We start from the raw sequence: 25365 nt of genomic DNA on the forward strand, positions 1-25365 counted from the left end.
AGCATAAGGAACCCATCTCGCAATCTTCGGTCGTTTCCGTTCAATAACAATTTTTCAAAAGCCACACATTCCATGTGGCGATCAATAATGGCGTTCATAGATCACAGCGTCGTCGCTGCGCACGCGCCGACTGCCGACATTCCTCGCGGTCGATCCGTCATCATAGCGCTTGCACCTATCGTGATAAACGATCGGCTCCTGATGACATATTTCCTTTTTTCCTTCATCATTTCAAACACTGGTCATATTGAGAACTTGTGTAGTAAACTACTTTAATACACGAGTGTTGCAATAAGAGGAAGTACGTAAAACAATGACGCAGTAATTTGAGCATTACTGTGTTTTGGATTTGAAGGGTAAGAGTGCTGGTGAAATTACAGGCCAATGGGACTTGTCAACTTACGCCTCAGGGTGACGGGCGCAGTGGCAAGGCTCTTCAGATCTTTGTGATTTAAAGCTCTGAATGGCACTGAAACTGTTAATGACAATTAATTAATTTACATGGTATCAAATAAATTGATATAACATAGCTTAAACATTAATATAGGTGTATAATAAATATACATGTATATTATAAATGTATGTATGTGATATATAAGTACATATAGTAAATATTCTAATTGATTAGACCTCTAGCCCAAATATGATTGTGAAACTAACTGTAATATTTATAATGTCAGTAGTGAGATAGAATCAAATTACTCACAAGATCGGAACAAGTTTGCATTTATCGTTTCAGATTTACAAGGCTATAAAACTTTCTACAACGTCGATCCTTTTAAGATTATAAAGCTGTGATTCTTAAATCACATGGCGTTGTTGCTGGATCAGAGCAGACTCATAGCAAGCAATTATTAAATCAACCATCATCGGAAAAGTAATAAGATTTTTCTTTAGAGAAAGTGTACATTAAAATTTTTCAATTTCTACCAAATTACATTGAACCGTGTGAAAATCCGGTTCGTGGTCCTAACATCGCAATGCTAGATGAGATTCCAAATTGGTTTAGATACGTGCGCAGTGCCACCGTGGGACAACGATTTGCGTTCAATACTTAATAACATTTTGAAAGTTGGATTTCTCGTATATTCGGAAAGGTAGCGTCTTCACATTGTTGACAACGTGTGTGTGATGCCAGATTTGTATTGCGATTATATTCTTCTTCTTGTCGTATCGATGCTTCTTTTATTTTTGGACTATAATGACTTTGAATAGAATGCTGTCACTTTCACTGCGCCATCTCCGACCATGCCGCATGGACAGTGTTGGTGCATCGCCGTCACATTGGGTTAGATTGGCATCCTTGAGTAATTCTAATTGATATTTTGCAATTTATTTAGAGCAACGCGTTTTTGGTTTAGTACTTTCCTTTTTGAGGGCGATATTGCTATAATTAAATAATGTGTAGTACTAGTAGTAAACTAGGCTGTATAAGTAGAAATACTAGCTGAATGAATATAGGTTTGTGTTTGGAATTGTATTAAAAAATAAGATGAAAAAAGAAGAACGTCTTGGTTGTTCTGGAACAAGCTTCGATCAGTTGATACGTAACAAATATCTATTCATGGAAATAGCCCAGTTTTGTCTTTTAAAAGTGCCTCACGCTCAATCCTAGCTACGACACTCGTTATAGTACTTAATGATCGAGTGTAATTTTATTAATATTTCACGATAATATACTCCAACTTAAATAATAATACTTAATTGCCACTGAAGAGAAAACTAACCTGAAAATTACCATATAACGGTCTCCGTTCGATATACAATTGTTCAATAAGATCTCATATTGTTGTTTTTGTTCATTCTTTCCGTAAAGGAAAAGGCTTCATTTGGTTCGTAACCATACAGCCAAGTTTTGGTGAGTTTTTCCTTTTCTTTTTATTTTTAAAGGCATACGCCAAATTTTCAGTCCTTTAATTATTTTATAGGCATTAAGCCTCGTTTTCGGTGAGTAATCACATCAGATTGGGATCAAGTCAGGGTATAAGGTTTCATTGTTAGTTACAACAAGTAAAAGTCATAGATATCAAACTTAGTAAGGAAAAGAACAACATCAAAAAAGCCTATATGGGTTTCCGAAGAAAATGTAGAGTTACACAAAAATTGACAATGGTAGTTGTAAACTAACATAAACATAATTTTTGAAAGAAGAAATTGTATAATGGATTCCAAGATCACCGTTCAATTTTTTTCTAGAAAAGCCATTATTATGTTCTAACACTTTGTACTCTATTCAACAAAAAAATCGTCTAAATGCGAATGATCGACGCGATTACGTCATTTGTCGATGGAGTTTATAAATTGGTTATAAAGGGGCATAATGCAGTAGCCGCGAACAGAGCCAATATCTGACCGAGAATTCTGCACTGTCATCTGTAATAGAGTGCATTAGAACCGATGACAGCATTCCTATAGAAATTGGCTAACGTTCCTCTAGGGTTGGGTTCTATAATACCAAAGAAATGTTTTAATAGAATTTTTAGTAGTTTTTTCAGTTTTTTCAATGTTATAGGTTATTACATCATGTAAATGTATATAACACAAAAAAATTCTCAAGTTCTAAAACACGTTCAGTTTTGATGTACTATGAAAAATGTAATGCAAAATCAAAACGTACTACCATTAACTTCTTTCCTTGGGAGAAATTAGTTTTGGTTGAATTTCTGTTTAAATGTGTCAGTTCGTTATTTTTGTAGCTACGTAATTTTCTAACTTTGCAAATTTCCAGCATCGTAACTTTTATAGCAAAAAAAAAGTTGTTGGTAACCCTATTTGTAATAAACGATAGTCCATCCCGGGTGCGAGTGTTGCGTTGCGTAAATGACATTCCGTTGAGTTTTTTGGTGCGAGCGGAACGGATCGTGGTATTCCCATCTGGAGCATTCCACTTAATGGAGGCTGCTCGGTTCATGCTCGGTTACCACGCTTCCGGTATGTACCAAGATATTTTCGGTGTGAAATCAACGGCATTGTAGTGGTTTTTTTGGGAATCGTTGACCCTTTGGTGAGAACACTCCGTCAGGGTGCGATCTTGTTACTGCAAGCTGCAATCTGTTTTAACCTGTCTTCCGAAGACACACTAAAATATATGTATAATCCGTTGATATTGAAAAGGTAATAATTTACGAATGAAATATCCTAATAATTTACAATCTTTGGAGATAATACGAGCTACACGGAAATTGTGAAACATACTCGCTAATATGTTGCAATTTCTTATCCATTGACATTCAAATTTATATTCTAAAATATTTATTTCGAAAGTAAACAAATTACACTTGAAATCGCTACTACTATTACTCATTCCTGAAGCAAATTTTCCAGAGAAGAATTAGTACGAAACTTCAGGGGTTACTCTTTGTAAATAGACATTTGTTCATTTCAAATTCAAATTCATATATATTTATTCGTCAACATAGGTTACAATAGATACTTTGAAATAATTGGTGATAAATAAACTTATGGTGACCCTCTATGCGGCGCATCAAGGCATACGAAGTAAATAAGTAAATGAGTATAAGGAACATAAGAATTATATACAATTTATAAAGTTCTTAACTAATATTAGTATGTCTGACACCACTTATTATATTCATTACGTTGTCAATATACAAATTAATGTTATGATTCTACAAACTAAAAATATTTTGATTAAAATAATAATTAAAAATATCAAATTACTTATTAGGATACAAATACTCATCAATAGAGTAAAATGTTTCATTAACAAGGTATTCAAATTAATTTCTTTTAAATATAACAATATCCTTAATGTTCCTTATGTCAGATGGTAATTTATTATAAATCTTGGCACTCATTACAATAATACTGTTACATATAAGGGCAGATCTGCTACCTACGCTGTCAAGTTTATCAATCCTGCGGGCACTCTTAACATACTTAAAGAATTTTGTATTGTCTCTGATGAAAACTGCGATGTTAAATACATAAAGAGATGTTTACGTTAGTAATCTATGTTTCTTAAAAAGGCCTACAGCTGTCTGTTCGTTTTAAACCACACATTGCTCTAATATTTTTTTTTTTGCGCTAGGAACACTCTCTTCACATTTATTGCATTACCCCAGAAAATTACTCCGTAACGCAATCTTGAAGCTATGAAACAGTGATATGCTGTTAGGACCACCTCAAGGCTTGCTTTCTTCCTTAACATAAATAGCGCGTATGATAACTGATTTATCTTTTTTACATGTAAATTCCATTTGGGATTGCCATTTCATTTTACTGTCTATAAACAAGCCTAGAAATTTAGTATTAGTAGTCATGTCAATGTTATTATTATTATTATATGTCAAAATTTTTATTAGTAAATGGATTTAAGGCGTAGTTTGTTAGTTGAAAGTTCGTAATTTTAGTCTTCCTAAGGTTTATATTTAAGTTGTTATTATTAAGCCACTCTACTACCTCTTTAAGACTGTCAAGTATTTTGGATTTGTCTTCGTACAGTATAGTACAATCATCTGCTAATAGTCCCATCGGATAAGGTGTGGATTTTGTTATGTCATTAATATAAATTAAAAATAGGAGTGGCCCCAGGATACTTCCTTGAGGGACACCATGAATAAGCGAATTTGATCTGGATGTATACATCTGGATGTGTAAAGTATATATACTTTTTCGGTTTTTTGTTTTTTTGCAGATTCTGTTTATTTTTGTTAATTGAATTCTGTCACTATGATGGGACTTTAATACAGACAATGTGCTACCTCGAACGCCGTAACTCTCCAGTTTTTCTAAAAGTATTCTATGATTAACAAAATCAAAAGCCTTCGTCATGTCTAAAAACATTGCGAAGACTTCCCGTTTTTTATCCATTCCTGAATATACCCTACTCAAAAACTCGTAAATCGCTACATCTATTGATTTTCCTTTTTGGAATCCTTTTTGTTCGTTTGAAAATATGTTTTTAGTTTCAAAACTATCGTACAGGTTATTGTATATGACTTTTTCAAAAATCTTTGAGAGTACTGGTATTAAAGCCACTGGTCTGTAATTTTTTAAGTCTCTTCTATCATCTTTTTTATATATGGGTTTAATTATTGTAGTTTTTAGTGCGATAGGATAAACACCTTGTTCAAAGCAAATATTTGCGATGTAACTTAAAATTGGGGATATAGTTGAACATGTACTTTTGAGAACCTTAATGTTTATGTCATTATAGCCCGTGCTTTTTGTGTTTTTAAGATTATTAATTATCTGTGCAATAGATTTAGGATTAGTTGGCTTCATAAAAAAAGAAGAAGGACTGTTGTATTTACAAGTAGATTTGAAGTTAGGATTTTTATTTTGTTTAAATGTTGTAATGTTAATATAGTAGTCGTTAAAAAGTTGAGCAATCTTTGAACGATTAGTAACACGTTTATACACAAGTTCTGTGATTTATTCCTTAGGGGTAATTTTTTTATGTTTATTTATAATCTGCCATGTAGCCTTTGATTTGCTACTTGACTTATAAATGTGATGATTATTTTGAGCAATTTGAGTTAAATTGATTATTTTGTTGTATCTTTTAACAAAATCTCTGAAATTTTCTTTATCTACTGATTTTTTAGATATTCTATATTTCCACAGCAAGGATCGTTTTCTTGTACTACATTTTATGATACCCTTAGATAACCATTTCGGCCTCAGTATTGTAGATCTCTTCAGTCTGATAACTGGAAAGCAGAAGTCGTATATCAGTTTATTTAAATCGTAAAATGCTTTAAATCCTTCATCAGCATTATATTTGGATACACTTTATAAAAAAAAAGCATTGGATATATTCAACAAATTTTTTCAAATTTTCCTTCGAGTAGCCACGTTCAAAAAAATACCAATATTTGAACCTACATGATTTTTCTACATGACAAGTCATAATTTGTGCTTTGTGGTCAGATAGACCTAACTCTATTACTTCAGCTTTACCCTTACGAATGTTGTGTATAATATTGTCGATGCACGTAACACTGTCTGGCCTTGTAATTTCTATAAAACCATACTTCATATTGTAACGTTGCACTAATGTTTCAAATTCTTGCGTCAATTTATTACTTCTAGTGAATCTGTCAATATTAAAGCCACCGCAAATGACAATGCGTCCTCTACGGTAGATCCCTCAATATCTTCGAACAATTCATCATCAGAGATTAGAGAGTCAAAAGAGTTAGAAGTATTTATATTAATTATCTCCCTTTTTTTCCTATATGTTATGTTCTCTGTTATCTTTCGATTTGGTGGCAGTGGAGTCGATGTAGTCTCCATTTTAGCCGAAGAAATAGGTGTATCAATTATCTGCTGGGTTTGTTCTAGCGTTGTATCTCCTGCTGTGTTAGAACTTAGCGCAAGAAGCGGGGACGACGATGTGGTTAACTTTTTTTGCTTGTTGTAATTTGAATACAGATGTTTCACTATTTATTGATATTGTTAGTTTTTTCTGTGGGTTTGATGAGCATATATCACATTTCCAATTAGCTTTGCTACTTGGTTTCATAATATTATAAAACCTTTTTATTGAAACACTAGTGTAGTTCACATGAAAGCTATTAAAACATGTCCCACAGTTGAGAAATTCTATGTTATCAATTTTTGTTTTACATTTATAGCATTTTTCCATTATATTTGTAGTATAAATATCTCTTTAATAAAATCGCCAAAAAATAAAAAAGAAGAAAAAATAGAGAATAAAGGAAATTATTTTGAAATCGTAGGTTTGAACCTAGTTCGTCAACTTGGCGCTCATGAGTTACACCGCTCGACCACTAAGCAGGTGACTCTTATGCCGAAATAGTGAGACGGCATCATCACTGTATTTTCTTTTTTTTGTAATTCGTGGATATCGATCAACTGTGTGAATCAATTATGTAGCAACATACACGTCACAGTTCAATTCAAAACAAAAGCTTGATGTTCGTTATTTGTAAACATTTAAAATTAAGCACTGTTCAACATAATTCAATTGACAAATTAAATTATGTTTTTGTTATACCACTTCACTTATCCATATTATGATGTGATATTGGTATACTTCTTACATTAAAGAATATTTCTTTGCAAAAATATTCAAAAGTTAGTTAGTTAGTTAGTGTGAATAGTAACTTTTGCATTAGTTAGTTAATGCAAAAGTTACTATTCACAAAATTTTTGGTCCTCTATTTGAATATTGTTATATCCTTTGGAATACAACTTGAAAATTGTCACAAACAAAAACATTCAATATCTATTAGGGTTGATTCAAATTTCCGCACTTTGATGTTTATATTATTACTTTTAAAACTTAAATTAATATAGAGCCGATGTTTACGTTAATGCGTTCCGGTTTTTTTACTTATTATTAGATTTACTATACTAATTTCAAATGAATGAATGAATGAATGAAATATTCTTTATTGCACATAAAATTACAATTAAAATACAATACAATAGCTTAAGTATAATAGTAGTAGTAAGTCAATGTGCAACAGGCGGCCTTATTGCTATGTAGCAATTTCTTCCAGGCAACCTTAGGATAGACATTTCGGATATGCAAAAGGGGTGCAACCAAAGAATATCATCATAATATCATCATTCAAATATCAAGATTGATACATAATTACCGTGATCATTTCGTCATTATTGTCATTGCCCCTTTAGTGAGTTGGGGACTTAGTAAAGAGCGACAGTCCGGAACAATCAGTTCATTTTTATCCCTTGTAGAATATTACTCATCACATTTAAAGAATAATTATTGATCAAACATTTCACACTCATAGCCCCGCACTAGGGAAGGCCTGGTGTCGCGGGTGCCATGGACACACACATAGAACACCACAAACCCAAATCCAAACTCGCGAAAGAAATAAATGTAGATTATACAAACATTTCAACCGGCCGGTGAATCGAACCCGGAACCTCTGCGTGGCAGACCAGCATGGGAACCGTCCGGCCACAGAGGCAGTTGAACTCATATTTACGTAAATATTTCATTTTTGTAATGTTCTGTGGCGCTGCTAGTGTGAAAATGCAGCAGTAGAGCTCCTTGTGAAAGAGTTCGTCCAAGGAAGTACTGCCACCTTACCTATTTCTGCCGCCAAGCAGTAATGTGAGCATTACTGCGTTCCGGTTTTGAAGGGTAATCACAGGCACATGGGACTTGTCAACTTATGCCTCAGAGTGGGCGCAGTGGCAATGCCCTTTAGATTTTTGCGATTTAAAGGTCTGAATGGTACCGCAACGTTTATGGACAGGCGTGTCGCTTACCAACAGGCGCACGACTTGTTCGTCCCATCACTTACGTCTATATCATAAAGTAAATGTTAATTTATATAATAACACATTTAAACCCATCGGACATAAGTACTTAGTAAACAGGGTATTGAATGTTGAATGCAAACTTTTAAAGGGATTGTTTGGTGTCGTAAATAGAATGTTAATTGGTAAACGAAGCTTTCTTACATTTCATTCGTTAAGAAAATGTATTTTCAATCCTGTTGCAATAATCTTTTTAAAGCATGGCGTTCAAGTACCTAACATACTGTGTACCTTTTCATTGCCGCCGCGGCGTTCATTAAACGAGTAAATACCTACTTATAACAAATGTATTCGATATTTATACTTACTAGTATATAACGCCACTGAAGAATTTTCCTAAAAGAAGGCCTTCTGTCCAAACCCACGCCGGCGTCGCGTCCTCGTACACCAACCTTGCAGTTTGACGTCAGCGTTTAAGAAAAGAGTTGAATTTGGAAGATCTCGAGTCACGATCAAATGTTACCGAAATGTTGCGCCCGCGCTACCGTCGCTGCCACCGTGGGAAGCTTATCTTCTGCTACCATTTCAGGGCAATTAATCCACCAACCAGTTTGCTTTTATCCGCCGTCGACACATCGTGTAAATTACTCAGCTTGACTTTGCGACCCCAAGACCAGTTCAGAAATTCACATGAAAACATTTTCAAATTGAACGGGCTCTAAATACGCAAACATGCATTACGTCTTTATTGAGTAACTTCTCGTGTACAGCTCTCCAAAAAGCAAGTAATGTATTTTCCACTTCGAACAAAAGTCGGAATTTTGGAAAGACGATATTCTTTGAACTGAGGTTGCAAGTGTATGAATCACTGTATTACTCGGAAGTGATGTTGTTCGCCAATATTCAAATGTTCCACGTCTTTATGGGGTATTAATGCTCATGTTTAACGGTTGTTGTGGTTAAGTCTGAGCCTTATTACCTTAATTGGCCAGCTTAGAAGGATTTTATTAATTTTACGGAGAGCCGTTTCGCTTTATTTGCTTTAGAGTTTAAAGTTAAAGTTTTGTGTTTCTCTCTAAGTCTACATCTAGTACAAGTGATGTGGTTCTAGTAATAGAAACTCATTAGTTTAGTTGGATCGAGCGGCTGCTTTTGGTGTTGGTTTATCAGTTACAATAAAGTACCGTCGGTTTATCAATTGGCATGCTAATTATTAACTCATTACAAAGTTTTAACTGAAGTAGAACGTTTGTTTGTGCTTGCGTCTGCCTTTGCTTTAAATATTTAATTGTTGCTCCGATAAGCATCAATCACGTGGCAGAGTCATCGACCGCACAGTTTCATCTTTTAACGCCACATTTTGACGGTTAAAAGAGTTTCGGCACGGATTCGAAATTCAATCCGATTTTGAACGATTCGTTGCGCCATTTTTGTGCTCCTTCACTCGCCGCTCTATCGACTTTGTCGGTTTTGACGACACTCCGTTTTTTAAATCGGCTATTCCGTTACGGGATTTAAATACTCATGAATTTAATAAAAAGTCCAGTTAGGTGCAATACCCGTCCAATTAATTTAAACTGGGAAATAATTTCACTCCATTATTTTTATTACAGCTACTACTCAGCATATACTCAGTTTTTCTTTCCTTACCTACCGATTGGAATATTATGTACATTATTGAATATTATGTTCGTATTACATAACATAAACTTGTGGCAGAACGGTCACGATGCTGGTCTGCCACGCAGAGGTTCCGGATTCGATTCCCGGGCTGGGGGAAATATTTGCATCGCCACTCAGTTATTTCTCTCGAGAGTTTGGATGTAATTTTTGGTTGTCTATTTGTGTGTCCATGGCACCTGAGATATAGGGTTTCCCAGTGCATCGGCTATGAGTATTTGCGTTATTTATTTCTTATTCGAAATAGCTTTTCTGCTAAGAATTCATAAAAATGTTAATTTCTTGATTGTTTCGTTCTTACGATGCTATTTTAAGTTGTACAGCGGTCTCGGTCGATGACTCTCGTCATATTTGCGACCAACAGCAATATATGCGTTAGTTACATTAACATAGTTTTTTATGGCACCAAATGACAGGACGAACAAGTGGTGCGCTTGGTATTTAGCGACACGCCTGACCATAGCGGTTACAGTGCCACTCACAGCTTTAAATCGCAAAGATACGAGGGCCACTGCCACTGCACCTGTCCCCCTGAGATATAACTTGATAAGTCCTAACCCCTACTCTTCAAAACCGAAATACAGTAATGGTCACGTTGCTGCTTGGCGGCAGAAATAGGTAAGGTGCCAGTACTTCCCTGGAACAACTTCACAAGGAGCTCTTCTGCTACTGAAGGATTGGCAATAATATTTGTTTACAGGGCGAACTAATTTATTTGTACTCATAGGCTCATAAATAGCAATGATGGAGCGATTGCTTCTCGATTGAGAGATCGAAGATTCGAATCCCCATGGCGAAAAGTTTTTTTTAAATTTTGGATTTTGTTACTAAAATATATATTATTGTTTAGTAACAATGGCTTTCGGCAATCGTGAACAAAAACATCATAATTTATTTTATTTAGTTATAATTCAGACAACTTCATAGGTCCACAATTGTGTTAGTAACTCTTAGTTTATAATTAACAATGATTTCATCCTTTGAGTGAGTTTCCACATCAAAGGACAATCAAATGTCTTAGATATCGTCTTGAAGATGTTGTTACCGCTGTTCCACACTCTGTCTATAGGCGAGTTCGTTTTTTTGCGTAATACTGCGTTGAAACTGTCTGTGCGTGCCTTAACGAGCATGCTCGAGGCACTACAGAATAATGAAACTGCTAAAAGTTTACACCTGTGTAAAATCTATGGTATGGTAAGTGGTAGGCTATGGCCTAAAGCGCATCCTTGGCGGAGACCTACCCCAACGGGACCTATAATTTAATGACGATAACGATGCTTCACAAGTGCTGCAATTCTTCAGCAACTTACACTGAGCTACAGCTAGTTCAGTTTACGGAAAGGCAGTAGAATAGTGTAAGCTACTACCCCCGGAATTCAAAATATGAATCGGACCATACCATCTAAGGTATAGAGGAAAACATTCGTATTTTGAAATAAGTCCTACTTAAAAACCACTCGCACCTCTCAAAATTGAAGAACATACTTTCGAAGAATAATTTAATTTCTAACATCTCAAAACCGCGCCATGACCAAGGTGAACGATCTCCATTTCACGGGCGGTGCGCCCGCGCAGTCTTTAATTGTAATTACACAAATAAACTCACAGTGCGCTATGGCCCCTGTGCTATGAATCAAACCTTTTTTTTTCACTGATGAATCTAGTAATTAATGTTATTACGACTTAGATTTAATTAGACTACAGCAAGATCACATTGTGTGGGAGTCATTAAAAAGTGTAGCTCGTGTTGGTTTAAGGTTATGTAAGGCATTAATGATATTGCAGCATAAAAAATAGTGGGTGATTGATTGGATTCAATTTACAAAAAAGTTATCGTTTTTAACTGATTAAAAAAAAACTAGTTTCTGTTCTCATAAATTGCGTTGTTTCTATAAAATACGATCCTACCTTCCTTACGTTCCTCCAGGTATAGAAATGAAATAGAAATAATTAACTTTTAGTGCATAGAGGCCGTTGGCAGCACTTTACCAAAATGATTCCGTTCTTATTACGATGGACTTGCGGTTATTACTTCCGCGGTATCTAGGTGTGTGAGTAATTAGAGAGTATAATGAGACACTACGTAATTATGTTGAAGGTATTCCAGTGAAAATGGTAGCAATTTTCGAATGCGAAGCGGGCCGCGCTTTCCGGCGCAATGATTCATAATAGTTTATACGTCCGTCTGGTCCTGCGCATGCGGCTTGAGCGATGCGCGTACGACTGGCAATAGGATGCTTGCACAATGCATTTACTGCTCAACTAGCGATTCTTTACAAATAATTCATAAGTCTTACCTCGTATCTCTACCTTGCAAGTCATGGAAAAAAATTGTATTGAACCTCTGTAAATGAGATTGTATGTTCTAATAACATGATTTTATAGTTTATTCATTATTTATTCACTGAATAGCGATGCTAGCCTGGTGGGAGAAAGGTTCCTTTTCGATTGAGAGGTTGACGGTTCTAATCCCTGTGGCGACACGTGCCTAAGACTTTAATTTTATAAATGACGGAAATTTTGTTAATATAAGTAGGAATGTGTCGTGATGAAACCTGCATCTTGAAGAAGGTTTGCAACCCTTGGAAAGCGTGTGTAGTCCCTAATCCACATTGGGTACACACATTTCATAACTATTGTTATGAAATAAATTAGGTACATACCTACTATTGTTCATATTATTGTTATTATTATCTCTTTAGACTCGCCTCTCCCGTGGCCTAAAAGATAAATTACTCTTATTATTAAATAATCATTTTAAATGTGGATGTGTAAGCGCAAATCTTAGCATTTAGTTATGTAATAACATTATGTTAACAATGAATGACTTAGGCTAAGATATTTTTTAATCTTGACAAATAAAGTGACAAATAAAGTTTTTGGATCTTTGAATCTTTGATGGTTGACCTTTTGCTATACACAGCAATTCTGTTGGCAATTATTTGTCAAAAACTTGTCTTCAGACAAGAATTTGTCAAAAAAAGGTACGTTTTTGATATACGTACCTACGTATATACTTTGCAGGTACAAACTAAAGTGATATAACTCGTCGGTGTAATATTTTTTGAGGTGAACAAGTGTAACGTGGAATAATCATTTTTGGTTCGTTTGTTACTTTTGTATTTGCATACATGACATTACCGTATACGAGACATTCGATAACAATAGAGACGTGTTGTAAATATATTTTGAGGAAAATGGGAGGAGACGTAACAATCAGATGTTGAATATTTTTATTGTGATCACAGTGTTAACCACGAGAGATAGCAATTTAGAAGACAGAAAGAAAGCCGGCACAACTATTCATCAAAATAATACTTGTGAATGCAGCTCTAGGTAATTAGGTAAACCTACGTACATACGAAGTCAGTTATTGAAAGTCTGATTACTGCGTCCTGGGGATATTACAAATATACCGTTCAGCCCCTACAGCGGCTTCCGCTCACATCGCGACCTGCACATTGAATGTAGAGACTTACTCATGGAGATATTGATTTATGAAATCCACATGTTTAAACATTGTGTGATGTCGAAATTGTTTTAAGATATCAAATGACGGGACAAACAAGTGCAGCGCATTGGCACTGCCACTGCGCTCGTCACCCTGAGACGTAAAGTTGACAAGTCCCATGTTTTTACCTGCACCCTTCAAAACCGGAACGAAGTAATGCTCATATTACTGCTTGGTGGCAGGAATAGGTTAGGTGGCAATACTTCCCTGGACTGGTGAATGAGTTCGACCAGGTTCGTCCAAACGTAATCGTTTATTAAACTGTACTGTAAGAAAACATATGTATATATGATTATGTTGTAAAGTACCCATTCCATTTGTACACACAAGTAAGAAGTTTTGTGACGGTTACACCGAGAGTGTGTGTAAATAAAAGTCCTGACCTAGACTAGAAGGAATGATGGCTTATTATTTTTTCGAAGCGGCCGACCAAAGAACACGCCTCTTCTGCATATACCAAAGAGCATTTAGCGCGTAACCAGATTATATATACAATACTTTACATACAATACTTTTTCTACGAGTAAATAAAATAAGGAAACTCAACTAATATTAAATTTAATTAATAACGAAAGCCAAACAATTGCTACAAAAATAAAACCAAAGAGATAGAATAGAAGTGGCCAAGCATCGCTTATATTGTTACCAATCATTTGTTTTGATTTGATGTTTACCAATCGCGGTGCGCGTTCGGAAACGGACGCGTCCAATACGCAGTGAGAATTATTATAATCCGAGTTTCGCGCGGCATAGACCGCTGCGCGTAAGTGGCAATGGGGTTCCAACAACTCATAGCCAATGAGCTTTTGGCGTTTATCCAACACGCCATCGATCGACGATGCTGACTTCGTCCACTATCCAACTTCAACGAGGATGAGATGAGTGGCAAGATGATGTTGTTCAAGAGCCGAGGCAAAGCTGAGCAGATGCCATCTTGCCGGAGGGATGGAGGAGTGAAGACTCTCCAGGATGTTATCCTCCTGAAGGAGACTGACCAGCCGTAACCTATGTGGCACAGCACTGACAGGATCGAACTTCCGTTCGGCAACACCGACGACGCGACGCTGCTGTACCTGTCGCGACTACGTTACTCCACGAAGTCTGAGGAGATAGTGGAGTACATCAGGCCAAAAGCCAAATACACCCTGATAGTCGAGCGGTTGGAGTCCCGCCACAACGTGAATTTTATTAATTCGTTTGTGGTGAGAGTGCCGACCGAACATCCATCGATGCAGGAAGAGTTTTGGCCGAAGGGTGTCATATATCGGCGATTTCGCGGCCGGTTACCCGACACCAGATTGCGCCACACGTCGCCGACAAGTACAATACGTGTAGATTGGTTGTTGAGATTATTTTATTGTCACATTGTATTTGTCCTGTCTCTTATACAATTCAGTTTCACCCTCATCGTTCCCACTTTGGTCGACTAGAAAGTCCGGAACACTCCAAAATAGTCAGTGACATACCTACTGCACGTTGGCATGGAGCGCTTTGCTTCATCCTTTTAATGGGCACGGCAAAGGAACGAAATACACTACCGACATTTCACAAAAACAACAATTTACAACTACAATCATAAAACTAATGAAGGCAAGAGTGAATAGGCACTACTTTAGCAAACGCGTACTGTCGGCCGCTGTGACAGTGGTCGCTTAACATCAAGTGAGATTGACGAGTGGTTTCTCGTTTTAGTGTAAATTAATAAACTTTTTGTTGTTTGTAAGAAAAGTGCACAAAGCCTTCAGTATTGAACTTCCACGATAGACAGTCAGCAAGCAGAAGCGCTTGCGCGGGCGCGGCCGGTGGCGATAACGGCGTCGGCGGTGCGCGTGCGGCGACAGCTGCGCGCGCAGATGTGTCGCTAGCCGGGGAAAAACGCTCAGCTGGACGAAGGTTAATGTTACTGACGTGAACCGGCAGCTCGGCTTTTGAACTTAGGGACGCGCAGGAAAGGTGCTCTTAATAATAGCTATTCATATTATAATAACAACAAAGCGAAGGTCTACATAACTAAAGCGGGGACAAAACCTGTACAGAGATTACCAGTTTTCTGTATTTATATATACGTATATGTATTTTATGACGAAGTTGGACCCGCAAGGAAATTAATGGGAAGGTCTTTCACCTATCCCCACTACCAGTAACATAAGCGACTCCACCCGGAATAAAATCTATAGTCACGGACAGCGCCAACACAAATTGAATAATTTCAGAATATACTATTGTGCAATGTCAAAAATGGATTATATAATGTATGTATTCTTTGATGACGTTTATTTCCTTTTGGTATTGTCCGTCTCAGATAATAATGGGACGGGCTTAAATGGCAACATTAGTCAATAGTAATTTGTGTGATGTTGACGGTACCATAACTGGTAGTAGTACGAAGTACTATAATATTAGGGTAGTAAAAAATTTAGCCCACGTTATAGATCTTTTCGTTCGCAAGATGATAATGGGATTTTTATTGTGCACTTGTCGCCCATTGGGCTTGTTTTATACCTGGTATTCACTGGGTTTTGATTTGTTTTACTGGATATTTCTATTTCTTTATATAGTAACTACTGTGCTGCTGTGCGCCGTATGATCAAAACAGACAGGCATGTGACATAACATGAGATTCGGGTATCTTTAGGCATAGGCATGAGTCAAATACACTCATTACTACACAAACATTTGGGTGTGAAAAATCTGTGCTCTCGGTGGATCTCACACAATTTGACTGAGGTTCAAAAAATGGATCGCGTCTCTTGGTGCTATGCCATGCTTACCAGATTCGACGAAGGGGCGTCAAATTTGGTGTGGAATATAGTAACTGGTGACAAAACATGGATTTATAGTTACGATCCCAAAACAAAGCAGCAATCGAGCGTATGGGTCTTTCGAGATGAGCCGAAACCAGCAAAAGTGGCGCGCGTGCAAAGTGTCTCTAAGCGGATGACTGCTTCTTTTTTTTAATAAAACTAGACTCGTGGCTACTGTTGCTGTTGGAGAATCGTTGTACCGTGAATAGAGATTGGTACACGACCATTTGTTTGCTGGAAGTTATTGACAAACTCCGTAAAAATATATCATCTTGCACCACGATAATGCCAGTTCTCACACGAATTCTCAGACAAATAAATTTTTGAAGGTGAACAACGTTGACGTTATAAGCCATCTCGCGTACAGTCCCGACCTGGCACCTTGTGACTTTTATTTATTTTCAAAAATTAAGAACCAGGTACGCGGTCAACGATTTTCATCACCTGAAGAGGCTGTCGAAGAGTATGAAAAATATGTTTCAGAGATTGTCACGGAGGAGTGGCATAAAATGTTTTCAAAATTGGTTCATTCGTATGAAAAAGTGCATTAACGCTAACGAAGAATATTTTGAGAAACAATAAATTCATTTCTGATCATTTATAGTATTTTTTCTTATTCATTCCGGAAACTTATAGTGCGCCACACGTACAGCATGCCTAATGGTGTAATAGCCTTAGATGATACCAATGTGCAGCAGTGGCATGTACGTGTTTTGCACTTAATACTATGGCGAGATATGATGTACAGTTTTTTGCTCTATTGAAAGGAGGCGTGACACGTTTAGGTCTATTGTAAAGCCTAAAGGCAGGTGCGACGCAATTATGAACACTGCAAAGGTCGAACGAAGACCCCGAGGTTGAAAACAAAGTAACGGTACCTCAAATGCTGTACCCGTATTATAATTATTATACTTTTATATGTTAGATATTTAACACGTGTTACGAAATTTATATAAAAAAAGAACTAAGGGATACGAGTATAATAAAGGAGAATCAAGACGAATAGGTCTCTACTTGTACGATTTTAGCTTTATTACGATTGGTAACAAAATGGTCCCGAGTTGTAGTTATTGCGAACCCACATAAGGCAGAGGGTAAACCATCATTGGATTTGTTCAGTGGAATAGAATGTTGAATGCTGAAACTTATTAGGCAACTTGTACTAGATAATAAACTAAGCCTCATTACTATCCCTACATAGATTTCAATATATTTAGATGCGTCATTGTCACTATTCAATCCACATTTGTCGGAATGATTCCACGGGAAAGGCATTGTCAATAACATGTTTATTCATTTTCTGTTTATTTATCGATTGCGTGATTCTCCACAGAATAAAAAAATACAATATTTACTGAAATGAAACAAACGAATAACATAAGGCTAGAGTAAATTGTTGGAATTGGGTCATGTGACAGATGACCGAAAAGCGGTGTTCCTTTTTGTGGCTAAGGCAACGTGTTACCATCCTTGAGTATTCCATGGAGTCAAGACGGACTAGATATAACACGATAGATTGTTCTCTTGTAGTAAAAACTGCTGCCATCATCAAGTGTGAGAAGAAATTCAACTGGTTAAGAACGCTCTGTGTGTCGAAGTGATTCATATTTCGACAATAGTGAATCGCTTAATACGTACATGTGAGAGATATTTCCGCGTTCCACATATAAGTTGCGTAAAATACATTACCAAGTTAAGAAGTGAACTTACTTTGTCGTACAACTTCAAGAGATCTACGCAGTAACTTTTCAGTTCCTATAAATCGAGTCTATCATTTTGTAAGTGCAAATTAATTAACCCATAAAAAGCTGAATGATAGGTATATATATCTACATACCTACATCACATCAAATTAAACGAACATATTTTTTATTAATACTCCAAAACAATTTTCCTACAATCCTCTATGCTCGATAGGATATGCTTTTAAGTTTTTCTTCGTCTGTTACGCGAGTAGCGATGAGGTGACGGAGACAGTCGGGCGTTTTTGTTGTTCACGGGATGCGACCCATCCGGTAGTAGATTGATCGCACTTGACGTTTGAACGAAGCCTTACGACTTAGACGCGTTATTTGTGTCTCAGAATGAAACAGGGAACTGGCAACCTGAGACTGTGTTGCTAACGGTTGCCGAGGAGTTCAGGAAAGATGGCAGGTATTCGGCTAGATTAGTGGCACTGCAGACAGACAGCTTTTCTTTTGGAAGATTATAGTGTTTTAGAGCTTCTAGAGCGTTTAGAGAGCATTAGAGCTATTGAATGAAAATAAAGAGGCGACATTGTATAGGTAACGTCGTTGTTACTTTATGTTTCGTTCTTAATAATTACCTTAAATGAGAGTCTAATAAACTCGAATCCAATAAGCAATATCTTTTCTATTGGATGCATTATTTTACAGATCGGAGCAAGCGCAAATTCGATTTTCATTGAGAATCCAATAAACGTTTCGCACGAGAAAGCTATCAAAATTTCAACGCCGAACGAACACACAGAGCGCGTTATCAGCGGTGTGACGTGGCTACGCCGCGCCGGCGCACCTCGCCGCGCCGCTTATCGCGCACCACAACATGTGCGAAAAAGTCCGGAAAGATACCATCAGTGTACCTAACATGCCTATTCCAGCTAAATAATTTGTAACTACTCTTGTTGGAAGTGAATTCTGCCGATTCCAAATTGTTACTATTTACCAAACACATTTTCTTTTAGCGATTAAATGTTACTTGAACTTCATTGTCAAAATCATCCATTTTCTCCTTTTCAAACGTCACTTTCATTACCGGTAAGGTGTATATTTATAGATAATAGAGTTCCTATTTGGGTGACGTATTGTTTTTACCGCTTTCAGATAAGATATATAAGCATTGCTACTCACGTAAAACTCTCGAGTACTTTCTATTGAATCAATGTCAACGACATTCGAGAGGGATTACATTATAGAGCCTATCAAATATTATGGGATTCATTAGAGTCAATAAACCTCAGTGTTATCATATCTATAGGCAATAAAGGTCGATAGAGACGATAACACTGGAAGGCATCAGAGCGGCGCGGGCGCGTCCATCCGCTGACAAATACACAGGAACAGATTTGTAAATAATTAACCGAAACCAATCCCGTGTTATGAAAAAGCGAGCACCAAAACCGGCCACTCGATATCCAGCCGGTGTAGACCATTGTTTGTATTTACAAGTACTTTCGGTAATTAGTTGTGCAATCATTCTTTCCACTCGAGCACATTCAGCAAGTGACAAAGCGTCGTCTTTTGTGTCAACAATTTCTTTGTCTTTTACTTGTATCGAATGCTTTATTGCATGTGGAGCCCTTTCATCATCGAAATGAGCTGCATCGGTAATTCTTGCGATTGCATCGTTCGTCCGTTTTGGTCGGCGTTCGTAATTTACTGCCCCGTCGACACGAGCGTGATGGCTGGGTTTTTGGCGCGAGTCAGGTGTCGCGAGTAAACAGATACAGCGTTCCCGGATGACCCTCGGGTTAAGGCTGGGATCGGTGGCGGTGCGAACATTCGCGGCACGTCCTTTGTTAGCCGTTTTGTTTTGGAGTACCATCCGGTTCCTGGTGGTGGGGCGGCGGGGACAGGTGGGCGCAGGTAGCGCGCGCGGCGGCAGCCAGTCCACCTCGGCGCGTTGAGCTGCGCGCGCGCCTCGTTCGTTTAAATACACTCAAATATGGAAATGGCAACTCAGCCCGCGACAGGTGCGCGGCCGCGGCATTCGTGCACGTGTACTATTTGTGAGTGCGCTGATGCTGCGTCCTCCTCATCGGCCCCGACTCGCCGGTAAGTCTTTTCCATATTAATACGGTGAAGTTTTGAACTTTGGAACTGGCTGGCGCGGTTTTGTCGTTTCTGTAATAACAGCGTCGGTTTGCTCACGCGCATCTGTCGTTCCGTTTCGGTGCAGCTGCTAGCGGTTGAATAGGTAGGTATAATATGATATTTATTTCTTGTCGTCTTCAAGGGAATGGAGTCTTCCTTGCCGCGTGTGGTCTAAGTAAGGGCTCTAACACAATTAGTGTGTGAAGCCGGCCGGTTCACACGGTGTCGATGGCGGTGTTTTGCGTGTTGCTGTTGCCTGGGTAAATATTGGCTCGATACCGTCCACGGCCGCCGCCCGCGCCGCCGCGCCGCTCTCGCTGCTTGTAAACGTACTGTTATCGATTCCACGCATGCGTCACATTCGATGGTTATCTTTGCCGGATCTGGGTCATTGTTCTTTTGTTTTTCGTCTGTTGAGGCTTGATAACGTTTTCAACAATTTGTTTTCTTTTCTCAATCAAGTTTTGCATTAAGATTTTCCATGTAACGTTCATTTGTAGAACTCTACAAATTGCATGTGTGGCAAAATTGTATGTGGAGTCAGAATTGGAGTAGTCGTGTCACGTGTTCCGACATAAATTTGATTGTAATGACCGCGTGGGGTACACGTACAAGTCGCATTATTACAAGACAAAACTAACAAAAACTCGTCGGTCGCCGGCGAATAGGCACCGTCTCGTAATAGTGTTGTAACAAGCATCTGGTAATCACTACGCCCCGACACTGAAGATAATTTTCGTATACTTACATAAGATTGTAACACAAGAACCTTGACTAAGTGCGAAATGAATTTGTAAGATTGTGAGAAGAAATATGCAATAAACATCGGGACATTTTCCCAGGCAACATTTTTGTCTAGTATCATTTTAAACCGTTTAAGAAAACTAGACGGCTAGAGGCAAAATTGCTCCCGAATCGTAGCCAATTGATTTTAACGTGTGAAGAAACGAATCATCAAAATTTAATCGATTCGAAGTTCCTAATATTACGACACGAACGGTTGGAGCCGACACTATTAATTTAAAAATGTTTAGAGAATTACCATGCCAAGTATTACTAATTTTAAATGGGAACTCTTTGAAGACACCCAAACATAAGAAATTAGAACTACTTTTAGTGTTTCAATCTACCCAAACAACCTAATTAGATATCTCTGACCAATTAAAGACAAACATGATTTGAATCTAACAATGATTATATCTATATCGAAGTGACGGATTAATATAATAAAATTAAGTATAAAGCACAAAAGGCGCTGGTTCAATTTAAGGTAAATCTAAACACACATGGGGTTTAGATTTCAATGAATATAGGGCAGTAAAGTAAAATATTCTTTAATTTTGGCGATCACAATATGAATACAATACTGACAGTTCTTTTGTATTGGTTTCAACACACGGAGGTACGTCCAGTTATAAAATCGTTTCGTGGGACATGTCTTTTACTTGCTGACTTGAGACTCGAACGAAAGGTAAAGAGATGTTATTTCACTAGATTTCATGCCGCCTTCCGAAAGTGCCGCATCCAACCACAGCAGGGCTGGTTTATACTCGTGAGGCTCAGCTATTATAGTGGACTGAATAGGCAGGTTTTTTCTGCGCCCGCGCCGCTCCGTCGCGCACGGCGCACGGCTCGCCTCCGTGACCGCGCGAAATTTAGCTCTGACTCTATTTCATTACAATTTATCATTGCGTTTTCCTTAATTTCAGTATTATCTACGTTCCTGCGGACAGTTGTAGGCTTTGTTTCGAAAATTACAGATTTTTTTTTACATTTCAATGCTATTCGCTCGATATTCCAATCGTTATCTTATCTCGATTGCAAGTACTTGCCACAGATTTGCGTTTATAGTGACGAAAATAAGATATTTGTTTATTCAGTTGCGCTAGTAAATTCTATGAAAAATAATTGCAATGCACCTCTTAGTATGTCATCGTCTACTTAAAACAGACAATGCTTTTCATTATATAGGTATTTGTATGTACATACTGAGATTTATGTGAGTACAACATTCTTCCTTCTATTAATTTGCCAAATACAATACAATAATTGTCTTAGAAAACAATTATGGCAAACTCAGCTCCAAGACTATTGAATGGTCGTTTCCAGTAGAGGGCACAGCTGTCGTATTTGACATTTTTCTTATATTTGAGTAAGACGTACGACCTTAGTTAGCTTTCGAAAGGGAACATTCTCCTCTAATCATAGCACGTCTATGTTTTTCTATATGAATGTAATTCATTGACAGAACGGTATTGATCCGAGCTAGAGCATAATGATGTAAAGTGGTGCCGAAAATACTACACCCTAACAATTTTGCTTCACGTCGATTATGACAGCTGGCCAGGAGGGAGACGATGTTATACGGAAGGAAAGAATATTCGTGGGAAAATTCAAACGTACTTCCGGCAGCAAAACAGCAATGTCTCCGTCTCCAGCTAATAAGAATATAATTTTTTGGTCACTGTTAGTAGTGTGCACCAATTTTCACGTCTGTTCATTAATTTTTATCATGAATGATGAAAATAATGTTGAGAAATGAAATTTGCTGGGGGTGCTCCAATTCGGTCGGGTATACACATACAACGTGACAAAGTTCTGTTTAAAACTGTATCTTATTCCATTTACACATTGTTCAAGGTTATATTTTCAAAAACTATAACGTCACAGGACTGAGGAATTCATTGTCAAGGCGCCGCGACCGCAGCCGTGTGTGTCACCCCTTTTAATACATTCATGACATGTATGAGCGCCCTAAACAGCTACAAAATACTCGACGACATTTTTACGCATTCTTTGGTCTATTTATTTTTATCTATGACTTACCTATAAGTGGAAAAGTTTAAAACTAGGTTCGTTGTCGTACGGTGTGTGTACTAATATTGTACTTATTATAGTCTCTATATTTGTTTTTCATCACTACTTAAGACTTGACATTTCCATTGCACTTTATACTCAAATAACATCATAAATTTAAAAAGATGAACTCTGGTCTAGAATTGCAAATAGCGATAAAAGAAAAACGATCGTGAATAGAATGCTTACGAGTGCTTTTATAATAGCCCGCTATTGGAAGAGATGATTCGAAAGTCTATCGATAGCTTGAACTCATCACGTTTGACGTTCGAAGAATCTTGGTTAAAGGAACAGTGCTTTTGTATAAAGGAGGTTATTGCTATCGAAATATGGAAAGCATGTGGCGTGGTTATTATAGCATTTTGTGGCATTATTTGTATATTTTCGTCAAAGCAGTTAAAACTTTGTATATAGCGCCGAGTTGATTTTTTTTCCCCAAGATGTAAATCGACCTTCAGGGATGGTAAGATTGCCGAATAATAATAATAATGACGCGGATACACTCATAGCCCCGCACTAAGGATAACCCTGTAACGCGTTGTGTATATATAAACACAAATTACACCTTAACTCGCGAGAGAAATAAATGTAAGTTAAATATATCTCCCGGCCCCGGAATCGAACCCGGGACCTCTGCGTGGCAGTCCAGCATGGTAACCGTTCGGCCACAGACACAATTGAAAAATCTATACAGAGCTAAAGATTTATACGCACTGAGCTAAATAGAGGGAAATCACGCTACTACATTCCTAAATGATTGCTATGGTCTTCGTCAGGTCCCATCACATCTGAAATAAGAATTCGAAAATCAGAATAGATATATGATTGGTGGGGTTTTGAAGATGTTAAACTAAAGCACTCAATGTAGTAAATGGAGATGACGAGGCTTCAATCGGCGTAGCACCCGTTCTATAGGGAGCTGCGCAGGCGCAGCGGTCACGCGCCCGGAACGAATCGCCGGAGATAAGCCTCCGCTCGATCTTCTGTCATGATTTGACAGTCTGTCGATGACCTCACCTCATTGTCGCGCTGAACACGTTCCTAAGGGTCATTTTACATAGAGTTGTAAAATAGGGCAAACTTATTTTTAGACATAGTGTCCTGTATGCATGTTTTTGCGAGTTTGTCTTGACCAACTACGTTTATTATAGAGTTAAATTGTTACACTTTTGTAGATTTCGATTAGTCACTAAGCTTGTGAAGAGTTGAACCATCATCCTTTATACACGAGAATGCCGTTAGTGTTGCATTTGAAATATCCTATTACTAAGATCTTAAATTATGCTTCGAGACGTTGAGGTTTAATTTCAGTTAAAACGGTATTATTTGCAGGTTAACTGCTCGCGGACTTTATTATAGTATTGCCGCTTAGGTTTTTGTGAACTGACTGTCATGAAGTTATAATCAGATATCGGAACAGGCGGAGTATCTGTACCTATATTTTAAGTAATCCACGTAGAGTTGATAAATACCTCCCTCTGAAATCACGGAATGATTTAAAATCAAAAGGCGAAACATCAAAACAAAATTATATTTAGGGAATGAAACTACTTTTCAGATGACTCAACCGTGACCAAGGGATCCATAAAGGGCCCGAAATGTTGGTTTCTTTGAAAAACACAAATGTACGCAATTTGAATCCGGAAAAATAGTTTCATTTCCTAAGTGTAACAATCGCGAAAACCTAAGAACTCGATAAAATTATATTTTTACCGTACCCTACCGTAGTAAAGTAATTGCTAGTTACAAGGAAAATATTCCAGGGTTTTAGACGGAAGTATTACTCCGTCTGTGTATGTATTACTTCGTTCAAGTTTAGGTAGTTGCCTATTACGATCTCTAGTTATAATAAATGCGCTGTATTTCACACTATAGGTACCTATATGAGGTACGAGTTGAAAAATAGACGCTGAAGCACGATAGTAACTTGTTGAGACACGCAAGGAGGCGGGGCATTAGAAATGAGTCTACCCATAGATAACTACGGTGCCCTCGTAACCTTTTGCCGAAACAAATGTGCGCCAAGATCATCACTGCCAGCGCCACGCCGCCCAAATCCCAATGCCAATGCACTTTGATAGAAATGCCAATACAATCGGATGAGCCGTTAACGCTATCTAGAGAGCGACTCGATTCTTTCCACGCGCATTAAATTCTCGTTAGCCGTCTCTGTTAATAATTAATTTAATTCGTAGCACGGGTTTAATAACCCTAGTTTTCAAATCTCCAACCAGTTTCGTGTATTCGCATTGTTGTTCAAAATTATGACGAATCTAGACTGTTCTTTGAGAAGTCGGAGCATGAAATTGTGTGCACGAGGCGTATCGGCAATTTGCGTCAGTTTTTTATCACAGTCACGACAGGCCAGATTCCTCGTGGCGGCCAATCGCCGGCTAGAGACGGTGTAATTGGGAGAAACTACGACCACCACAAATGCTCGAGAGTTAGTGTTCGG

General features: G+C 37.7%; 1 long non-coding RNA gene across 1 annotated transcript in view; it reads left to right on the top strand.

The window, feature by feature from the left end:
• Positions 1-19920: 19920 nt before the first annotated feature.
• Positions 19921-25365, top strand: part of LOC113226167 — a 41156-nt gene continuing 35711 nt past the window's right edge. Inside the window, exon 1 of the long non-coding RNA XR_003310069.1 lies at positions 19921-20015. This is a non-coding gene — a long non-coding RNA (uncharacterized LOC113226167). The remainder of the gene's footprint in view (positions 20016-25365) is intronic.

This window comes from Hyposmocoma kahamanoa, unplaced genomic scaffold, assembly GCF_003589595.1.
Source record: "Hyposmocoma kahamanoa isolate Upper Pololo Valley unplaced genomic scaffold, ASM358959v1 182, whole genome shotgun sequence".
NCBI lineage: Eukaryota > Metazoa > Arthropoda > Insecta > Lepidoptera > Cosmopterigidae > Hyposmocoma > Hyposmocoma kahamanoa.